The sequence below is a fragment of the Mesoplodon mirus genome (genome assembly GCF_964341445.2).
Source record: "Mesoplodon mirus genome assembly, chromosome: 5".
NCBI lineage: Eukaryota > Metazoa > Chordata > Mammalia > Artiodactyla > Ziphiidae > Mesoplodon > Mesoplodon mirus.
Window position 1 is genome coordinate 85,353,521 of NC_138980.1, and position 21,407 is coordinate 85,374,927.

Below are 21,407 nucleotides of genomic sequence, written 5' to 3' on the forward strand. Positions count from 1 at the left end.
GTCTTTTTATGGATCAACCAAAGACACAGGAGGCATCTCACAAGACAGCATGCAACCCTCACAAGATCTGAAAAGTTTGCTCCCAGAGTTAGTTTAAGAAAGTAAAAGCCCTTCATTGCTGTAAGTGATAAGAATAGTGTAGTGAAAATGGTGTCTTTAGTTTCCCAAGAGAATGTGTGGAGTCAAGTCAGTTTAGCCAGAATCCCCAATTACCCATGATGTTTTCCCTTAATAATTTTTCATTCACTTATCCTCACCCTGCTTCTTAACTATAAATCTCCATTTATCCTTGGTGTATTCAGCATTGAGCCCAATCTCCCTCCCCTACTATAAAACCCATTATAGTAGTCTCCCTGAATAGAGTCTGTGTTAATGTTCTTTACCACATGTCATAATAACTTTTTCTTTAACATGTTAGTAGTCTGAATGAATTGGTAAATTTTCATTTCATGTGTTAATTATTGTTTTAATTATATATAAATTATATAATATATATAATTATATATCTGAAAAAGCATTATGTGGTTTTGCAAAAAAACTTCTCAATAACCTCTCAAAGCAGATATTTAGGGAAAGTCTGTGGAAGACTTTGAAATGTACCCAAAAAGATTAGTGAGAGTCTTCAATAAAAAGCAAGCATTTTCTAGGGCACAATATCCCTAGTTATCTAATTCTATTGGATCTGTGTCTTTTGTTGACTTTCTTTTTACAACTCCGTAAATTGTAGACAACTGACTGAAATGAAAATGGGTCTTGACAATAGACATGCAGATGAATTCTTCCAATAGAGGACTTCCTCCAACTTGTAGAAAAAGCTAACATTGTACCTATTTGTAAATTCATTAAAACATTCCTGGCTACCTATTTCTGTGTGGTATTTTGAATTCGCTTTTGAACCTATTGTAATATCGTTTTGGTTTTCTCAATAATGAATGAGTAAATAGGGACTTCCCTGGTAGTCCAGTGGTTAAGACTTCGCCTTCCAATGCAGGGGGCGTGGGTTGGATCCCTGGTCAGGGAGCTAAGATCCCACATGTCTCACAGCCAGAAAACCAAAACATAAAACGGAAGCAATATTGTAACAAATTCAATAAAGACTTTAAAATAATGGTCCACATCAAAAAAAAAATGAATGAGTGAACAAAATCTTTGACATTTTATATTTGTACAAGAGTCATGATTTTACCTTAAAATATATATATTCTTTAACAGGTATTACGGTTGACCCTTGAACAACACAGGTTTGAACTGCGCGGGTTCACTTATATGCAGATGTTGTTTCAACAGTAAATACTACCCTACTACACAATCCATGGTAGGTTGAATCCATAGATGTGGAACCACAGACACAGAGGAAGCACATACACAGAGGAACAGCATATAGAGAGGGTCAATATAAATTATATACGGATTTTCTACTGCACAGAAAGTGGGCACCCCTGACTCCCACATTGTTCAAGGATCGACTGTATTATTATTCTCAATTTTACAGATGGAGAAATTGAAGTTCAGAAAAGCTAGATAACTGGTCCACAGTGGCACCACTAATAATCTGACTCATGATTGTGGAGTCAAAGTGCATATTTTTCCCATACACTATAACTGTATTAATATAAACAAAATCACATGGAGTTTGTGTGCTAGAGCACTTCACAGGACACTGAATCATATGCAGCATGAAAACCCAGCCAACTAATAATTACTACTGATTATATAATTAGCGACTAGAACTGCTAATTACATTTCAACATTGTTGCTGTATGGTAATAAAAACAAAAATAATAGCTCAGTGAAGCATACACAAAGAAGCATTATACAAACCTAGCCATCAAACGTGCCAGTAAATCATTTCAATTATAACTTTAAGAAGTCTCAGGTATATTTTTCTTCTCTCCACTGATTCCTAGCATTAGCAGAGATCATTAGCTGATTTTGATTGGTTTCATACATAGTAAAAGAAAGAAAAAAGGGGAGGAAAAGAAAGTGGAGAAAGAGGAGGAACAGCAGGTTTCAGCATGTGATAAGCTAAAAATTGTTTACTTATGAGATATGAAATTCTGTTTTGCAATTGTGTGACACTGGGCAAGTTTTAATCTCAGTCAGGTTCTTTATATTGTATATAACATGGGCTTAAGACCACCTACCATTAAGCTATTTAGATAAAATGAGATAGTTACTATAAACCATCTGGCACATAAGTAAGACTTCAATACATTTTAATCCCCTTTGCTCAACTCTACCCCTATCCAGATCATTCCATAACCCCCAAAACACAGTGAAGCAGTAAAGAACAAGAATTTAGAATACACTTTACTGTTAATTAATGCCCGAGAGTAGACGGTGAACCTAAATGTTCAACTAGATTTTGTTTCCAATGTATACCTGTAAGATATGAATCATTAATGACAATTTACATAACAAGTAACTTCAAGACTTACATTTTGAATGTAATGAAAATGTGTTTGCCTTTAAAAAATGTAAGACAAGCAAATGCCATATGACTCAGAAGTTCTGATCTCCATCAAATAGCATCTGAGAGAAAGATTAATAGTGGTAAAAGTGTGACATCCTGGAGGAACAATTTTATGCTATGGTTATCTGTGTACACAGCTGAAGTGACAAGCTAATATATAGTCTTAAATCCATTTAAGATGACAGAATGCTCTGTACTTCCTCACTCAGCTATAGTTTTGTTTTGTTTTGTTTTTTTGTTTTGCAGTACGCAGGCCTGCCACTGCCGTGGCCTCTCCCATCGCGGAGCACAGGCTCCGGACGCGCAGGCTCAGTGGCCATGGCCCACGGGCCCAGCTGCTCCGCGGCACGTGGGATCTTCCCGGACCGGGGCATGAATCTGCGTCCCCTGCATCGGCAGGCGGACTCTCAACCACTGCGCCACCAGGGAAGCCCCATCTACAGTTTTCTGAGGGGGGAAAGGATGGGTGTTTGTTTTAAATCACATTCCCAATTTAGTTCATGGAGGATAGTGGCAAAACATTGAGAAGATCAATTTTTATTTTCCTAGCTTCTTATATCTTCCTCAGTGATCTCATAGCTCATCCCCCAACTCTTCCAAAATGTTTCACCTTCATGAATTCTCTGAAATAAAAAAACATGGAAACTAAGTATAATAACTCTAAACTTTCTGCAAACAACCCAAAACTCTTCATGCTGTATACTAAATATAAAATGTAAATGTAAATATAAAATACTAAGTAAATAATAAAATAAATATTTTATTTTTTTGAGAGGCCAATTCATAAATTGTTAAAAACTGTTATAAAGTAAATGGAGAGTTTTCCATCATATAGAGGGAAGAATTGTCTTAAAGAGAACACAGAAAGAGAGCATAGATGATGAGTCATTCTCTGGATCTCTGGCAATCAATAGAAGGTTAAAAATCATCTTGGACATAGAGATATCAAACATGAAACAGTTTCTTCTGAGCAGAGGTCTATTTCAGATTTACTGTGATTCAACTGAGTTTGAACACATCACCATGAGGCCACCATAAGACAATCTAAAGGTATGTGCCGACAACATGGCCTATGTCTATCTTTTCAGACATTCTTAATCACCTGGAGAGTAATGAGAATTAGTCATATAGTCCCATCACCATCAAATGCCAAGGACCAAAACTCTGTCACTGGCACCCCTTTCCTAAGTTATTAAATACCTCAGCAAGTTCACATGGGCACTTAACATGATGCTGATCATACTCACAATGCTTATCATTAAATCAGTTAGTACAGATGAAACTATCCCACCTACACCCAGGCAGAGTTAGTCCCAAAGACAAAACTTACCCCAGTAAATAACTGAGATCAGAGAAATGAAAAGTCCGAGATTTAGAAAATAGCTTGACCTGCCAAGTGTAACTCTCAATTAACAAATGAGTCAGTGGGTAATTTAATAATACATCATCCCTTTTGAGGTCCTCCGCTTCAACCCCAACTGGCCTAACATCAACTAGTATACTGAAAATCATTCCTGACACTATCTGTAGTTAATGTAGACCCCACAAGTTAAGGGCTGAGTCCTTGGAAGACTGCCCCTACTTAAGATGTGAACCACAAGTTCAAGTGATCCCCAGGTCATCCACACTACTGACCAACTGGCCACAAATCTGGGTTCTCATTAGTCTTCTCACATTTGATAATTTGGTAGAACTCAGGAAAGCGCTATACTTACAATTACAGTTTTATTATGATGGATACAACTCAGGAGCTGCCAAATGAAAAGCCACAAAGGACAAGGTCTGAGAGTGTCTCCAGTACAGAGCTTCCATGCTCTCAAACCATGGAATCAGGGCACATCATCCTCCAGGCATATTGATGTGTTCACCAACCAGGAAGCTCCACTGAACCTCATGTAGAGTTTTTACTGGGGTTTCATTATATCCTTGGCCACATGATTGAAATCAATCTCTAGTCCTATTCCTCACCCTGGAGGTCAGGCTGGCTCAAAGTCCCAACCCTCTAATTACATGACTGCCTATGACCAGCCTCCTTCCTGAAGCTATCTAGAGGGATACCATGAGTTGCCTTATTAACATAAATTCAGGAATGATCCATGGGGATCATGAATAACAAAGACACTCTTATTCTCAGGTAATCCTAAGGATTTACAGTCTCCCTTCCAGGATTCAGGGACAAAGGCCAGCCAAATTCTTTATTATATAACACGGGGACATTATACATGTTGTAATATGAAATGAGCCAAACAAGGCCTGAACGTGGAACTGATGATTGAATAGTGTAGTACAGGGAAACATAAGTGACTTGCTTCTTCTGCACCAGAACCACAGACCAGCTTTAGTACTTAATTAAAACTGTCAGCTCTCTCATTTCTTATCCTGTTTTTAGAAAATAATGGGACTTGCAGCCTGAAAATGAACCACTCCAGGGGTATTGACACCATGTGGGTGGACATGCGTAATCTACAACATTTAGCACTTTCACATTCCTATTAGGAGTCTATTTAGCAGTCTAAAAAATTCATGATCATTAGCCAAAAAGGCTTTCTCCCTAAGCATTGATGGGCTTAAACAACACTATTCTCTTAGTGTTATCAAATTTGAAATAGCTGATGCTCACATCAAATTCTTCCAGATAAATGTACCTATGAAACCTGCAACAAAAAGGTATCAGATCATCTGGTCCCTCACTGTACCTCAGAATGGACAAGATGCCAATCCTTCCAAGCTATAACTTGTCTCACATGTTTTCAGTACCTCTTCTGGGGATGAGGTCTGTGAAACAGTTTATCCTGTCCAGCCCTCCAATTCAGATAGAACATAAAACACTGGAGCTGGAATTGGCAAGACTAAAAGCTAAGTATCAGCTACACCACTCATTTTGAAAACTTTTTTTGACCTCTGTACTTCAGATTTATCATCTGTAAAATGAAGATAATGACAATATCATAATTATATAGTAATGATAAAATGTGATGATGCATGTATGACTTTAAGGCACTTTGGAAGATGAAATTGTTAAAACAGGGAGAATCCTGATTTATGTTCTGACATCATTTTCATCAAGAAAATTATCATTGGCTTTTTTTCTGATACACTGTCCTTTGGGAACAATGTACAATTACATACACAGACACACACACACCCACTCACCCATGCAGACAATGATGTCTCTTGACTCTAACAAAAGGCTGCTTAGAGACCTAATATGCATAGTCATGTTAAGTCATATCCCCACCATTGGGCAAGGTAGGTAAGGGTGGAAAATAACCTGACATATTTAAAAAGCCCGCCAAAAGGAATCCAATACTATATAATGCCCATAGCTTGACCGTGCCTACAGCTCCTTCAGCTTACCTTCCTGCAGAGATGAATGGCTCTCCATAGTAAGTCAGATACTGCCATTTGTGTGTTAAAAATGCCAAATTTGACCCCCAGACTCCTGACAGCTAAAGTGAAACATTCAGAAACACCAAATACCTGTATTTAGAGCATTCTCCAAAGATTTCACTCTAGAATTGACAGCCATGTGGTTCCAATCCAAAGACTAGATAAGACAGTTCATATTTGACAATGATAGTCAACCAGTGTGTTTTGATCTTCTTTAAGTCATGCCTCTTTTCATGCTTCCTTCCATAACTTCTGTGTGTCCATAACAAAGATAGTTATAAAAGTCTTGGCTTTCTATTATTTGCAAATTATAATCAATAAATATTGAATATGCTTGTTAGACAGGCTATTTTCTAGCACCACATCAGCTCTCACCATTTCAAATTCACCAGAGTCCCTGAATTCCAACTCTCTTTTCATTAAGTTATTACTAGAACATATGATTTTACCTTCTAATGAAAATGCTGCCACAGATTTGTATAATAATTTCATATCCATAATTTCTATGATTCTTGAATATATATTCCTATTCTAATATTCATGTTGCATATTTCTTCAGTCCTCAAATAATGTATGCCTGAGTGACCAGCACCATGCTAGGTATCAGAGGCACAGTAGTAAAAAAAAATGAATGTGGTACCTGCCCCTAGGAAGCTCACTTTCTGTTGGTGAAGATACACAGTAAATAAAAAGAAGGCAACTGATATAAAATAATTTAATTTGAAAGAGGTGCTGCGAAGGAAATGGGCCTGTGAGAGAGAATAAGGAAGCAGAAAAGCTCTCTTAGAAAGAGAGCTTCAAGGAAGGATTGCATAAGGAGGTGAAGTTTAGGTTGAAGAATAAAGGATAAGGAAGACCTTGCTACTGAAATTAGAATCTGCCAGCAAGAAGGAAGTGCATATATAAGGCTACAAGATAGGAAAGACCTTGGGATGGTTTAAGAGAAAAAAAAAAGTTCGGTGTAGCCAGGGGATAGGGATTGAAAGCAGAGTGATAGACAACAATCTGGAAGGGGCAAAGAGTGGTTGGGTGGATAATGAAAGTATTTTCAAGCCCTGAGATATAAGATACAGGGATGTAAAAGGGGAAACTGCCTCTCTTTACTGCAAGAAAACCAGCACCCTCTGAAGCTAGATTTCAGTTTAGGCAAGGAAGCCAAAGGAGTGCTTTGTGACAGACAACATGAGGATGAAGAGGGAATTTGCTGACAAGCAGGAAGGAGTTCTGGAGGCATTGTGGGAGTTTGGGTGTAGAGTAGGGGTCAGCTCAGGGCTGTGCTGAGCAGTACAGAGAAAAGACTCCAGGTGGTGAGAGATGGCAGGAGAGATTTGTCCTTCTGGTGGTAACTGGGATAAATAGGGATGTGAGGCAAGAGGGATTTGCCCTTACAGTGCTGTTGATGACAGAGAACAAATACTGCTATTTACCTCCACAAGGAATCTCCAGGGATACCTGCCCATGAGACTGTGGACTGTTTCAGTGAGATGGGGTTGGGGACTACAGTTAACTTCTGGAGGCTATTGTACTAACTCATCTAGTGGCAGCTCCCACAATGCATAACAACTCTCAAAACTACTGAGATGCAAGAGGCAAGAACGTGGGGAGATTCAGTCGATGTAATGGTGCTCGTGACCAGAGGCTATTTTATGTTTCTTCCTTTTATTGCAGTCCAGCTTTTAAATTATTCCTGTAATTTGATGGTATCATAAGATAAAAAATACGTATTTTTGAACTACACAGAGTTCATCTATTTGCATGCTTTCCAACTGTGGGCCAACAAAGAAATTAATAAATTCAGTGAAATTCAGGAAAAATTTACCACCTAAGAACAATATCAGCGGTTGATTTAAAGGTTGAGAAATGGTTAGGAAATATATTCATAACTGCAAACATCCCTATAGAAACAAAGAAAATACTCTGAAGTTAAGGAGGAAAAATACAGTAAGAAGCCATCATGACTGAGGGAAATGGTAAAGCTGCAGTTTTGGAAATTCCCAGCTCCATTAGGACGAAAAATGTCTTAACAGCTTATATATCATTCAACAGTTCCACCATATAGGTCTCCTGAAAAAAGCATTCCATTCCCATTCCTCAGCACTTGTTTTAACATATGTTTCATACATGAAAATCTCTACCCCATGATCAACACTTATCATCAGTTTTCCAAAACTGAAAAAATGCAAAAGTATGTTTTCACTCTTTAATTTTGCATATTTGTCAACTTAGGGAAGCTACCATGACTTTATGTATATACAGGAAAGTTTAACCTAGGCAGCTTCTCATAAAACATAAATATAGTGTCATTGTACAACTCTTCTATTGGCATGGTGTTTGGTGTTAAAAAGAGAGCTTATATATTAAAGACCTAAGTGTGTATATATATATATATATATATATATATATATATATATATACACACATATGTATATATACTTCTATATGTCTTATATCCTTAGGTATTTAATATAAAAGTGCCCTATATATATATATATATATATGTATATATATATAGAAAGAAATAGAGACAGAGACAGTGAAACAGAGACAAAGAGACAGAGACAGAGAAAGACAGAGAGAGTGTAAGCACACCACAAATGACTCAAGTTATGAAGTCTTGTCTCTCTGCAAGAGTCATACTAGGTTAGGCTGCCCTCACTCAGGCTCCTATTTCACCTAATATTCCACAGCACATGTTGTGAGGATAGGGGCTAAGGATGCCCTGAACAACTGAGGAAATAATTCTCTGAATGCCTTCCTCAGCAGTACACATTGCCTCTGTCCCATTTTCACTGTAACATTATGAAGCAAGATCTTCACAGCAATTACTTGGCTTGCAACTTGTAGGTATGGTTCCTCCCCTTCCCCATACCCCATCCAAAACTCCCATTACCAGGGACTGAAGCAGTCAGCCTGCACTAGTCCACGCTAGAGAAGACCGGCCTGCAGCCAAAGAATTACATGCACAACATACAAGGAAAAATGCTACTGCTTTCAGCTGCTAAAGCTGAGAACTGCTCAAATGGTGTTTGCATCATCAAAGAGGGAGAGAATTGAAACTAGGAGGCCCGGGTCCCTGTAGAGAGACTGATTGATAAGCATAATGTGGCTCTAATGTGGCCAGGGGCATCAAGATGCACTCCAGAGTACAGGGCTCTGATGATATGACTTCCTAATTACCTCTGCATGGGTGAGACATTAACCAAGCTGCTTCCACAGAGAAGCCTTCAAAATCAAATGGGGAAAGTAACACCTTCCCCCACACCAGGTCAGTTCCTGCTGAAGTGACTGGTGACTAATGGGAATTCTATCCTCTGAGCTGCGTGTAGGGAAAGGGTAGAGAGAAAGAGACCACCATGGCAGCTGAGATAACAATGAGATCAAAAGGTGTAGCTGCAAGAGGAAGCAGAATTGATGCCCTGAAACATGGCTGTAGGCTTGCTGGATAACCACGTCACCAACAGGCTGATTGTGCAACAGCCTCTAGAATGTGTGTGCCTCTCTTGAGCCAAGCTTCAGGTCAGCTCAGACTCTAAGCATTATTAAGTCACATATGGCAACCAACTCCTGAGAAAGTGAAACACTTTAATCACAAAATAACCTTCAGGTGCACAGAGGGAGGAAGAAAACACAAAACCAACCAAGGAATCACTGACAATAATCCTGTTTTTGCAAATGAGAGAAAGCAAAATGATCCAAAACAATGCTGCTTTACTATGATCTGAAATGTTGCCAATACCACCATCCAACAGAGATATAAAATAACTTTCACTTTCAAGAGAGCAATAATTAGATGCTGTTGTTGAATTGAGAAGGCCATACTGTCTTAAATATAGTTTTTATTACTCTAAAAGACATTAATGTTGTTAGCAGAAAAATTATAAAGTTCAGATAAGTATAAAAAAAACCATAATGCTACCTCCAGAGGTAACCACTGTTATTTATCATTTTGTCATTCCTCTCTTCTCTTTTCTATAGATATTTTTACATAGTTGATATACTAAATATGAAACATTATACCCTGCTTTTTCAGTTATTATAATAAATGTTTTCCAACCGACTTTATATTTTAATATACCTGGTTTACTTGTTACAAATTATTTATTTTAGGTCATATAAAGTGCAATATGGTCTACCATGTAGATGTACTAGTTAGTGATAAATTTTAAAAATATAGTTTATGAGCTCTTACTATGTTCAAATAACTAAGTTAAACAAAAAAATCTAATGAGTGGAATTTCTGCCTTCAGCAGAATCAGAAACAGGGAACCCCAGTGACCCTACACATAAATGAAGAATTAGAGCTGCAGGGAGCTTCTGCCCTTACATTGTGCCAATCATCATTTTGATTACTGTTTGCAAATGAAAGAAAGCAAAAAGATCTAAAAACAATTATTTTGTGATTGCTCCTTCACTCCTCTACAGTCTCCTGGTGTCTATTAAGACCCACTTCAAAATCACATTTCCACAACTCTCCCCATTTCCCTCTCTTCTAGGAAAACTCCATCGTTCCCCATTTGTGCTCTCATGGGACTTTAAATAAAACTCTGTAATTTAGCACATTTATTATGTTATTAATTTACTGTAATTGCTTGACCCCTTCAGGAGTCCATGAAGTCTTTGTAGACAGAAATATTTTATATTTATTTGTTCCTCAGAATCTAGCAATGACTAGTAGAGAGCAAGGGTTCGATCAGTGTATTTTTGAGTGATTGCAACTGAATAAATTTAAAGTGAAACACTTTTTTTTCTGAAAATTATTAATAGAGATAATAAACATATCTGAAGTCTAAAGTTGTTTTTAAACTATGTTCATGTATGCACTTTTATAGAATTCTCAAATCAGTGTTTAAGATATCATCTCTTTCACTTTCTGAAACGTGCAAAAAATGCATATTTGTGTTTCCAAAGAATGGAATGCCTATTATTTTTGTGAGTACATCAGCAACTTGGTATTGTGGTGGTTAAAACTACAAATAGAGTCAGGTAATGACAGAAGTCACAGGAGAGACAAATTAAGCTCTAGCTTAAGAGGTTTAAGAAGATTTCCCTTTAAGTCAAGAGTACCAAGGAGAACTATAAAATTATTCATCCTCTTTTTCAACTGTCAAACATCCGTGTCAATAAATTCTAGGAGACAGCATAGGAGAACAGAGGACAGCTCAAATGGTTTATCCACAATCACATAACAAATCAGAAAGGAAGTGGTAATCCATGATTATACAACATTTCCTCGCAAGGATTTGGGACATCTTGAGATTATCTGAAAAGCTTTTTAATCCTTGGGGGAAAAAAATCTGTTCTTAGAGTTAATGGGAAAGATTCCAATACTGTTTCTTGATTCTTTTTTTCTCTTTTTTCTAACTTTATTTCATATTCTTTTCTATGTATTTTAAATTTATAGAACACAGAAAAATAATTTTTAAATAAACTGCCATATATTATAAATGCATATTTTATAAATAACATTAGAATGTTGGAAAATTAAAATAAAATATACATTCAATATTTATGACATACTGTGCAGGAATACATGAGTTTCCTCACAAACAATTCAATTTAAACTTTACTAAATAAACACAATTTTAATTTTGCTCGGTATTGATCCCAAGGGAAGTTAGTTCAAGCTCTTTGGAGGGGAGTTATCCATTACAGCAATCACCACTCCAGAGAACCAAAGAAACAATTGAATCAGAAAAACTATTTGCAAATGGCCAAACTGATAATTTTAAAAGAAATGGATTCTAACACAGACAAAGTATAAGCCCTATTTTTTTTTTTTCTTGCTAATATACAGTGGTTTCTCTTTAGCCAGACAATCAGAGGCTGGTTGTGTTGTTAGGAAAAATCCGTTCAAAGGCCTGGAAAATGTCTTTCTAGAAACGCCCTTTCATTCACTAGCCCTGGCAAAGGACAAACATCCCTGGATAGCCTGGAGCTGAGATCATTCTTTCAAGCCACCTGATTTCCTTAGGCAGCCTCCTATTGGGGATATTATGAAGACTCCCAATCTGGCCAGAGTCACACTTTCAGGGTTCGATATAGATACAGCTCTCCCAGGGAACACTGATTGCCCTAAAGCAATCATTAAAGTGTGGAGGCATTTGGGCACGGCAGTTGGAAAACAGGTGCTGATTGCTGATTAGAGAGCCCTGGCTTGGTCTAAGCACAGAAGGTAACAGCTCTACTGTGACATTTCACATAGCAGAGAGTATAAACCAACAAACAACTCACCTGTATTTTGTTAGGACTGCAGCCATTCTGATCGTCCACTTGGAACCAAAGCTAAAAAATATAGCAATCTGATATAAAGCATTCAAATTTACACACCATTTCCATTACTTTTTAAAAATTAAAAATATTTTCTTGGCCCTTATGAAGGCTTTAATGGACTTTAAAAAATTTATCTCAAATAATAACTAAGAATTTTCAGGAATGCCTCATTTAACTGTGTTTGGAAACCTTTATTCAATTATTCTCCAATTCTGTAAGCCCCAGAAAGAAAAATACATCATTATTCCTGTTTTTGTTTATAAAAATGTTTTATTAAATACACACAAGAAAGACTTATAAGTATATATTTTTAAATTAATAATGAAATGAACACTGTATACCTCCACCCAGCTTAGAAATAAAACACTACAAATATCTTTGAAGCCCCCTGTGTAGCCATTCCCAGACTCAACCCTTTTATTCCTTGCCATTTTTAAAGTAAGTACCAACCTGAATTATGTATTTATCTTTCCCTTACTAATCTTTATAGTTTTACTATACAATTATGGATCTCTAAATAACATAGTAAGTTTTGTATTTTACATATTGCAACAATTCTACATGTATTCTTTTGTGTTTTTTTTTAGCTCAATGTTAAGAGATTCATTCATGTTGATACTTATAGCTGTAATTAACTCATTTTAACTGTGCTATATTATCCCACCATATGATTAGACTAATATATTTATTCGTTATGGTATTGACAACATTCAGGTTATTTTCAGTTTTTTGCTATAATAAGCATTGATACTTTGAACTTCCTTCTTGTTGACATTGGCAATAAATTTTCAAGGATACATAACTAGAAGTAAAATTTCTAAGACACAGAATACCTGTCTCTTTTTGCGTATTGATTTCATATGATATGTTTATGAGTTAAGTGGAGTTGTTTTAATCCACTTGTTTATGACAAAGACCGCAAAAAAGGTTTTTTAAAAAAAATCATTTTATTGAGGTATAATTCATATAGAATAAAATGCACACACCATTTTATAAGTTTTGACATATGAATACACCCATGGAACCATCACCAAAATCAAGATAATGAACATACCTATCACCCCCAAAAGTTTCCTCATGACCTTTTGTAATACATCCCCCCTCCTGCCTACCACCCCACTCCCAGGCAACTACCAGTCTGCTTTTGGTCTATAGATTAGTTTGCACTTTCTAGGAGTTTTAATAAATGGAGTAATAGAATGTGTACTCTTTTAGTCTAGCTCTTTTTTTCCTTCCAATTCTGAGATATAATTGACATACAGCACTGTATAAGTTTAAGGTGTATAGCAAAATGATTTCACATACATACATCATGAAATAATTACTACAGTAAGTTTAGTGAACATCCATCAATTCATATAGAAACAAAATAAAAGAAAAAAAGTTTTTCCTTGTGATGAGGACTCAGGATTTACTCTCTTAACAACTTTCATGTACATAACACAGAGCAGTGTTAATTATATTTATCATGTTGTACATTACATCCCTAGTACTTACTTATAAGTGGAAGTACCTTTTGACTAACTTCATAAAATTATGTCTTCCCAACCCCCCAATTCTGGTAACCACAAATCAGATCTCTTTTTCTATAAGTTTGTTTCTTTGTTTCTTCATTTTTGAAGTATAATTGACCTACAGAACCATGTTACTTCCTGGTGCACAACATAGTAATTCAATATTTCTATACATTTCAAAATCTAGTTACCATCCATCACCATACAAAGATACTACTTTATTAATGACTACATTCTCCACACTGTACGTTTCATACCCGTGACTCATTTATTTTGCAGCTGGAAGTTTGTACCTCTTAATTTCCCTCACTTCTTTGTCTCATCCCTCTATCCCCATCCCTCTGGCAACCACCTGTTTGTTCTCATATCTATGACTCTGTTCCTCTAACGTTTGTTCATTTGTTTTGTTTTTTAGATTCCACATACAAGTGAAATCATATGGTATTTGTCTTTCTCTGTCTGATTTATTTCACTTAGCATAATACCCTCTAGGTCCATCTACGCTGTCGCAAATGGCAAGATTTCATGGTTTTATATGGCTCAGTAATATTCCACTGTATGTATCTCCTTTATCCATTTATCTATCAATGGACACTTACATTGCTTCCATTATCTTGGCTATTGTAAACAATGCTGCAATGAACATAGGGGTGCATATATACTTTTGAATTAGGATTTTCGTATTCTTTGGATAAATATCCAGAAGGGGGTTAGCTAGATCATATGGTCATTCAGCTGCAGCTGGAACTCAGATCATGGTGGTTTACACCAACTCTCCTGAGAACCAATCTCCTAGAAAAAGTACAGCTCAACTGGAATTGGACTTTATTTCTGTCATTTCCTTTGCCTGGAACAATAGTGTAACTAATTTAATCTTTGTTAGTAGTACGTTATTTCTTTATTGGCTTATTAAGAGACGTTATTGGCTTGTGAAATCATAATTCCCACATTGAATCTGTAACCAAGCAGGACCCTATGGGCCCTTGCCAGGACAGACCCCTCCCCGATATCCTCTGCTTTAGCTCTTCTCTGAAGTACCCAGGTAACTATCTTATGCACATTTCCCGAGTTGTTTTACAGATGCTAAAACCCCACCAAATGGAAGACATTGACTACTTGACAACTATGACCTTGGGCACATCACCCCCAGACCTACTGGAGCCTGAGGATTGACAATGTTAACTCCTGTGATACCACCCTGTTGCCTCACCATCAACCAATCAGAGAATTGTGCATGAGCTGATCACACACCCTGCAACTCCCCTCCCTCCCTTAAAAAGCATTTCCTGAATCCCATCAGGGAGTTTTGAGCTGCTCTGGACTCCTTCTGGCACCTTACAAGAAACACGGCACTTTCCTTCACCACAACCCAGTGTCAGTAGATTGGCTTTACTGCACATGGGTGAGCAGACCCAAGTTTGGTTTGGTTACAAACCTTTTTTGTTTTGCTTTGAATTTTTGAATTTTATTTTATTTATTTTTTTATACAGCAGGTTCTTATTAGTTATCTATTTTATACATATTAGTGTATATATGTCAATCCCAATCTCCCAATAAACTAACTGTTTCGGCAAAGATAATCTCAGTCTCTGAGCATAATATGCTGCCCTACAAAACAAAATGCTCTTCAACTTTATTGAATGATGCCAAACGCTGTCACAAATGATTGATATTTCTACCAGCACTGTTTATAAAAGTTTTTATTTTTCTACATCTTCATTGACACTTGACAGTAATAGACATTTTAACTTTTGCCAGTCTGGCAGATTTGAACTCATTGTGGGTTACCACTTGCACTCAAGGTTGATCAAATTTTTATTTATTTTATTGGTCATAAAGTGGTTCATCTTCTTTGAAATGTCTTTTAATATGCTTCTATTTGATCTTGTGTTATTTGACGTATTATAATCTGAATTTATTTCATGTTTGTTAACTAACATACCAATTTTTTACTAGAAAAATATTCTTTTGTTAGTTTTATGTGTCAGAAGTACCTTCTCAGTCAGTGGCTTTTTTCCCCTTTTTTGATTCTTTCCTTTTATAAAATTCTTAATTTTAAGTTAAATAAATTTATTAATGACTTTCTTTGTGGTTTGTGCTGTTCTTGTCTTCTTTAAAAAATTCTTCTAAATTCTGAGGTCATAAAAGTACTCTACTATATGTTCTACAAATGTCTCAGCTTTTCCTTTCTTATTCAAGTATGCTTCCTTCTGGAATTTCTCTTCTGCATTATATAACTTTATCCAACTTTATATTTTTCACATAGGTAATTAATCCCAGCACCATTTATTAGACAATCCATCCTTTACCCACTGATAAACCTGCCTCCTCCACCATAAGTCAAAATTTCATATACACAGGAACCAGTTCTAAACTCTTTATTTGGACTTACTGTTCAATTTGTCTTTGTGTGAGTAAATATAGTACTACCTCACTGACTACAGGTTTTAATCTCTAGATTTATGGTAGAAAAAAGCTCCTATGTTATTCTTCATCTATTTTAGCCCATCTTAGCCCTTTACTATTCTGTAATTATTTTAGAATGAGATTTTCAAGTTCTATGAAACCTTTTGTGATTTTGATTCAAGCTGTATTAAATCTATAGATCAACTGGGGATGAATAATAATGTTCCCTTCATAAACATGGCATATCTCTACATTTATTTTGATGCTTATTACTACATTTAAAGGATTTTCTATATCTTTCCACATAAAAGCTTTGTACATCTCTTGTTAGATTTCTTCTTAGGTATCTTACATCTTTTGTTCCTATTTTAAAGAGTAACTAATTTTAAATGATATTTCTATTTTTTCCTGGTGTATGAAATTAATCTTTTATGTTTATTTTGCACCTAGAAATTTTGCTAGAATCTTATTTATTATTCTAATTTTCTAAGTATAATTTTATTTTTTCATGTAGACAATCACAACACTTTTAAATGACACTATTTTTGTTTCTTTTCTTCTAACACTTAAAACCTGTATTTTTTTCTCTTGACTTTCTTCATTATTTAGGATTTCCAGTACAATGTTGAGTGAAGATGGTAGTAAGAGCCCTTGCCTTGATCTTAAATTTAAAGGAAAGTATTTTAATATTTCATTATTATATACAATCTTTTCTTTAATATTTTCCTTAATCAAATTCTCTTGGAAATTTCCTCCATACCTAATATCCTAGGAGCTATTAGTACAGTGTATTATAAATTTTATTGTACACTTTCTTCACTTATTGAGAAATTGTTTCCTCCTTAAATCTATTTATATAATAGAAACAGACTTTCTAATATTAAACCAACCTTATTTCTGGGCTAAACCTAAACTGATCATCATGAATTATCTTGTTTACACAATGCTGGATACAGTTTGCTAGTAAGTTATCCAGGATTTTTGCATCTTTGTTCATGCCTGAGATTAGCTTGTGATTTTTTTTTCCTCCTGTATCTCTTTTCTGGTGTGTATCAAGGTCGTATTAACCTTATAAAAAGAGTTGGAAAGTGTTGCCTCTTTTATTATCCTCTGGAAAAGTTTGTATAAGATTGGAATGAATTGTTTTATGAATGTTTGATGGAATTTGCCTACAAAATCATTTGAACCTGAAGTTTTCTTTGTGGGAAGGTTTTAAATAATTGATTTTATCTTATTGATAGTTACAGGACAAAGTTTTACCTATTTGAGTCAATTTTGGTGGCTTTTCTTGAAAAAAAAGATTTTTCTAAAAATTTTTCATTACATCAATTATAAAGTTCTTTAAAACATTGTCTTTTCAACTACAAATAGAACTACCATATGACCCAGCAATCTCACTACTGGGCATATACCCTGAGAAAACCATAATTCAAAAAGAGTCATGTACCAAAATGTTCATTGCAGCTCAATTTACAATAGCCCAGGGATGGAAACAACCTAAGTGTCCATCATCAGATGAATGGATAAAGACGATGTGGCACATATATACAATGGAATATTAGTCAGCCATAAAAAGAAACGAAATTGAGCTACTTGTAATGAGGTGGATAGACCTAGAGTCTGTCATACAGAGTGAAGTAAGTCAGAAAGAGAAAGAAAATACCATATGCTAACACATATATACGGAATTTAAGAAAAAAAAATGTCATGAAGAACCTAGGGGTAAGACAGGAATAAAGACACAGACCTACTAGAGAGTGGACTTGAGGATATGGGGAGGGGGAAGGGTAAGCTGTGACAAAGCGAGAGAGAGGCATGGACATATGTACACTACCAAACGTAAGGTAGATAGCTAGTGGGAAGCAGCCGCATAGTACAGGGAGATCAGCTCGGTGCTTTGTGATGCCTGGAGGGGTGGGAGGGAGGGAGACGCAAGAGGGAAGAGATATGGGAACATATGTATATGTATAACTAATTCACTTTGTTATAAAGCAGAAACTAACATACCATTGTAAAGCAATTATACTCCAATAAAGATGTTTAAAAAATTGTCTTTTCATCTTTTTCACCTTTATTGCATCCATACTTATGTTCTCTTTTTCATTCCTGGCATTTGTGTCTCCTTCATTTTCGTAAATGGAGTTTGCCAAAGGTTTGTCATAACTTTTAAGCTTTCCAAACTACCAACTGTGGATTTCTTGGATCTTTTCCATTGCATTTTTGTTTTCTTTTAATTCATTTTGACTCTGTATTCATGATTTATGCTTGAGTTTGTTCTACTTTATTTTTTTAATTGAAGTACAGTTGACTTACAATGTTTCAGATGTACAGCAAAGTGATTCAGTTATATATATATATATGTATATATATATATATACACACATATATATATATACATGTATATACATATATATATGAACTATAATGGAAAAGGTTCTGGAAAAGAATATATATATGTGTATATAGAATATATACGTATATATGTGTGTATATATTCTATATATACACATATATATAAAAGAATATATATATATTCTTTTCCATTATTGGTTATTACAAGATATTGAATATAGTTCCCTGTGTTATAAAGTAGGTGCTTGTTGGTTATCTATTTTATATATGGTAGTGTGTATCTGTAAATCCCAAATTCCCAATTTATCCCTCCCCCTCACCTTCCCCCTTTGATAACTGTAAGCTCGTTTTCTATATCTGTGAGTCTATTTCTGTTTTGTAAATAAGTTCATTTGTATCATTTTTTTAGATTCCACATACGAGTGATATCATATATTTGTCTTTCTCTGACTTATTTCACTTATATGATAATCTCTAGGTCCGTCCATGTTGCTACAAATGGCATTATTTCATTCTTTTTTATGACTGAGTAGTATTCCATTATATATACATATATAACTATACATATATATATATATACATATATATATATATATATATATATATATATATATATATATACACACACATATGTATATATACCAAATCTTCTTTATCCATTCCTCTGTCAATGGACATTTAGGTTCCTTGCATGTGTTGGCTATTATAAATAGTGCTGTATGAACATTGGGGTGTATGTATCATTTTGAATTAGAGCTTTCTTCTTTTCTGGATATATGTCCAGGAGTGGGATTGCTGGATCACATGGTAGCTCTGTTTTTAGCTTTTTAAAACCTCCATACTGTTCTCCATAGTGGCTGCACCAATTTACATTCCCACCAACAGTGTAGGAGGGTCACCTTTTCTCCACACCCTCTTGTTCTACTTTTCTTTAACTGCTTATTTTATACATTTTCCAATTTCTTCAGTTTAATTTCCAACCTTTCCTCTTTTCTAATACAAGCATGTAAGGTAATAAGTTGACCTAGAGTTATTGCTTTAACATTTACTTTTTTATTGATGTAAAATTCAATAGAATAAAATTCACAAATCTTTAATCCTCATTTTGATGTTTTGACAACTGTATATGTCCATGTGATATGATTCATATCGAGATCCAGAATATGTTCATCACTCTAGAGTATTCCATGATGCTCCCTTTCATCAGTCTTCCTCCCAGAGGTACCCTATATTCTGATATCTTTCACTATAGATTAGTTTTGCCTGTTCTTGAACTTCATATAAATATAATATTATAGTATATATTCTCATGTCCACATTGTTGCATGTAGGTTGCTCCTTTTTATTGCTGAGTGGTATTCTGCAATATGAGTATATCACAACTTGTTTATTTATTCTTCTGTTGATATATACTCAGGTTGTTTCTGGTTTGGGGTTCTTAAAAATAATATTTTTTGTATAATGTCTCTATTTTTTTTCATTTTAAAAAAGGAGCTTATAATCTTGACATTTACTGTATGAAATTTTTATATTTTCTGGACACAGTTCTTTGTCAGATATTTCCACAGTCACTGGCTTGAATTTTTATTTCTGAATGATGTATTTTAATTAGCAAAGTATTCAATTTCCAGGAAGTCTAGTTTGATTTATCTTTTTTTTTTTTTTTTTTTTTTTTGCGGTACGCAGGCCTCTCACTGCTGTGGCCTCTCCTGTTGCGGAGCACAGGCTCCGGACGCGCAGGCTCAGTGGCCATGGCTCACGGGTCCAGCCGCTCCGCGGCATGTGGGATCCTCCCGGACTGGGGCACGAACCCGTGTCCCCTGCATCGGCAGGCAGACTCTCAACCACTGCGCCACCAGGGAAGCCCTGATTTATCTTCTTTTTGATTTAGTGTTTTTTCCAGTCCATCAAAATATCTTTGACCACCTCCAAAGACATGAATATATATACTTCTATTTTTTTCTTCTGGAAGCTTAATGATTCTAACTTTCATGTTTATGTATATGATCCATCTTAATTTGTGCAAGGAATTAGATATAAGTCAAAGTTTTAACCAGTCCATTGAAGTTTTTATTTGATTACATTTAATTTCTAAAACTTTTAGTTTTTTATTTTTAATCTGCTTAATGAGTTTCATAATATCTTCATTAGTATTTTTGATAAACTTGTTTTTCAAAGGTTATTTTTTCTTCTGTGACTGTTAATTCCAATAACTGAATTATTTGAAAGTCTCATTCTTGTCATTTGCTTCTTCTAGAGTTTACTCTTTGGCTTTAAGGGGTATTGTGTTTTGTAATTTTTTTTTCTTTTTAAAATCTGAGCTAGACTTTTCTTTTGGGGAATTCTTGGAGCCTGGATTGAAAGTGTGTTCCTTGTTCCTATTCTTGTATCTGCCAGGTCCTCAGGAGCACTCCTAATCAAGTATCATCCAAAATAAAGCTTTAGATGAAGTTTTTTGTTCACAAATGAATAGTGTGAATTTTAACTTTAAACCCACTGGGAAAAGGACTTGGGTTACAAATTTTCTGCTTTGTATACTATCATGGTTGAGATAAGAGATTATCATTCCTGTCTCTGTCAGTGGGTGAAGTTTTCCTTTCACTGAGGATATAGTTTTGGGGGGTCTCAGGTTTGGGCAAGAGTTTCCTTTTAGATTTTCCAATGTGTGCAGGTTAGTCTTTACATTCTTTTTCCCAACATTTTTAAGATTATAAAGGGAGTCTTCAGGGTCATTATTAATTAATAGTTGCCCCAAGATAACCAGCTATTTTGTGCTTGCTTAACTTTCTGGATTCCAGGTTATATTCTGTTTTTAGCATCTGAATATTTTTTCCTACTTTCTTGTTAGTTTGATAGCACATTTAAAATATAGCTAATATTTTTCAGTGTCTTATTTTACTTTGAAGTAAAAAGTTCGTTGAGGATTTCTACTCCACTATACTGTCAGAAATTGAAAATCCATATTTTCTTTCAAACTGTTTACAGTCTCATCAGCTATCAAT

The 21,407-nt window shown here is 35.3% G+C and overlaps 1 protein-coding gene across 16 annotated transcripts in view; it reads right to left on the reverse strand.

Annotated features, from left to right (window-relative positions):
* Nucleotides 1–21,407, reverse strand: part of LOC309804101 (zinc finger protein 226-like) — a 439,178-nt gene that overhangs the window by 92,719 nt on the left and 325,052 nt on the right. For 10 of the 16 annotated variants that reach the window (XR_014294058.1, XR_014294059.1, XR_014294060.1 and 7 more), the window contains one exon: nucleotides 12,095–12,145. The exons of 3 other annotated variants lie outside the window; for them this stretch is intronic. The gene's annotated coding sequence lies outside the window, so the exon portion shown is untranslated. Of the gene's footprint in view, nucleotides 1–2,932; nucleotides 3,097–12,094; nucleotides 12,146–21,407 lie in introns of those variants that run through there. 3 more of the 16 variants (XR_014294069.1, XR_014294070.1, XR_014294071.1) reach the window with 2 other exon arrangements.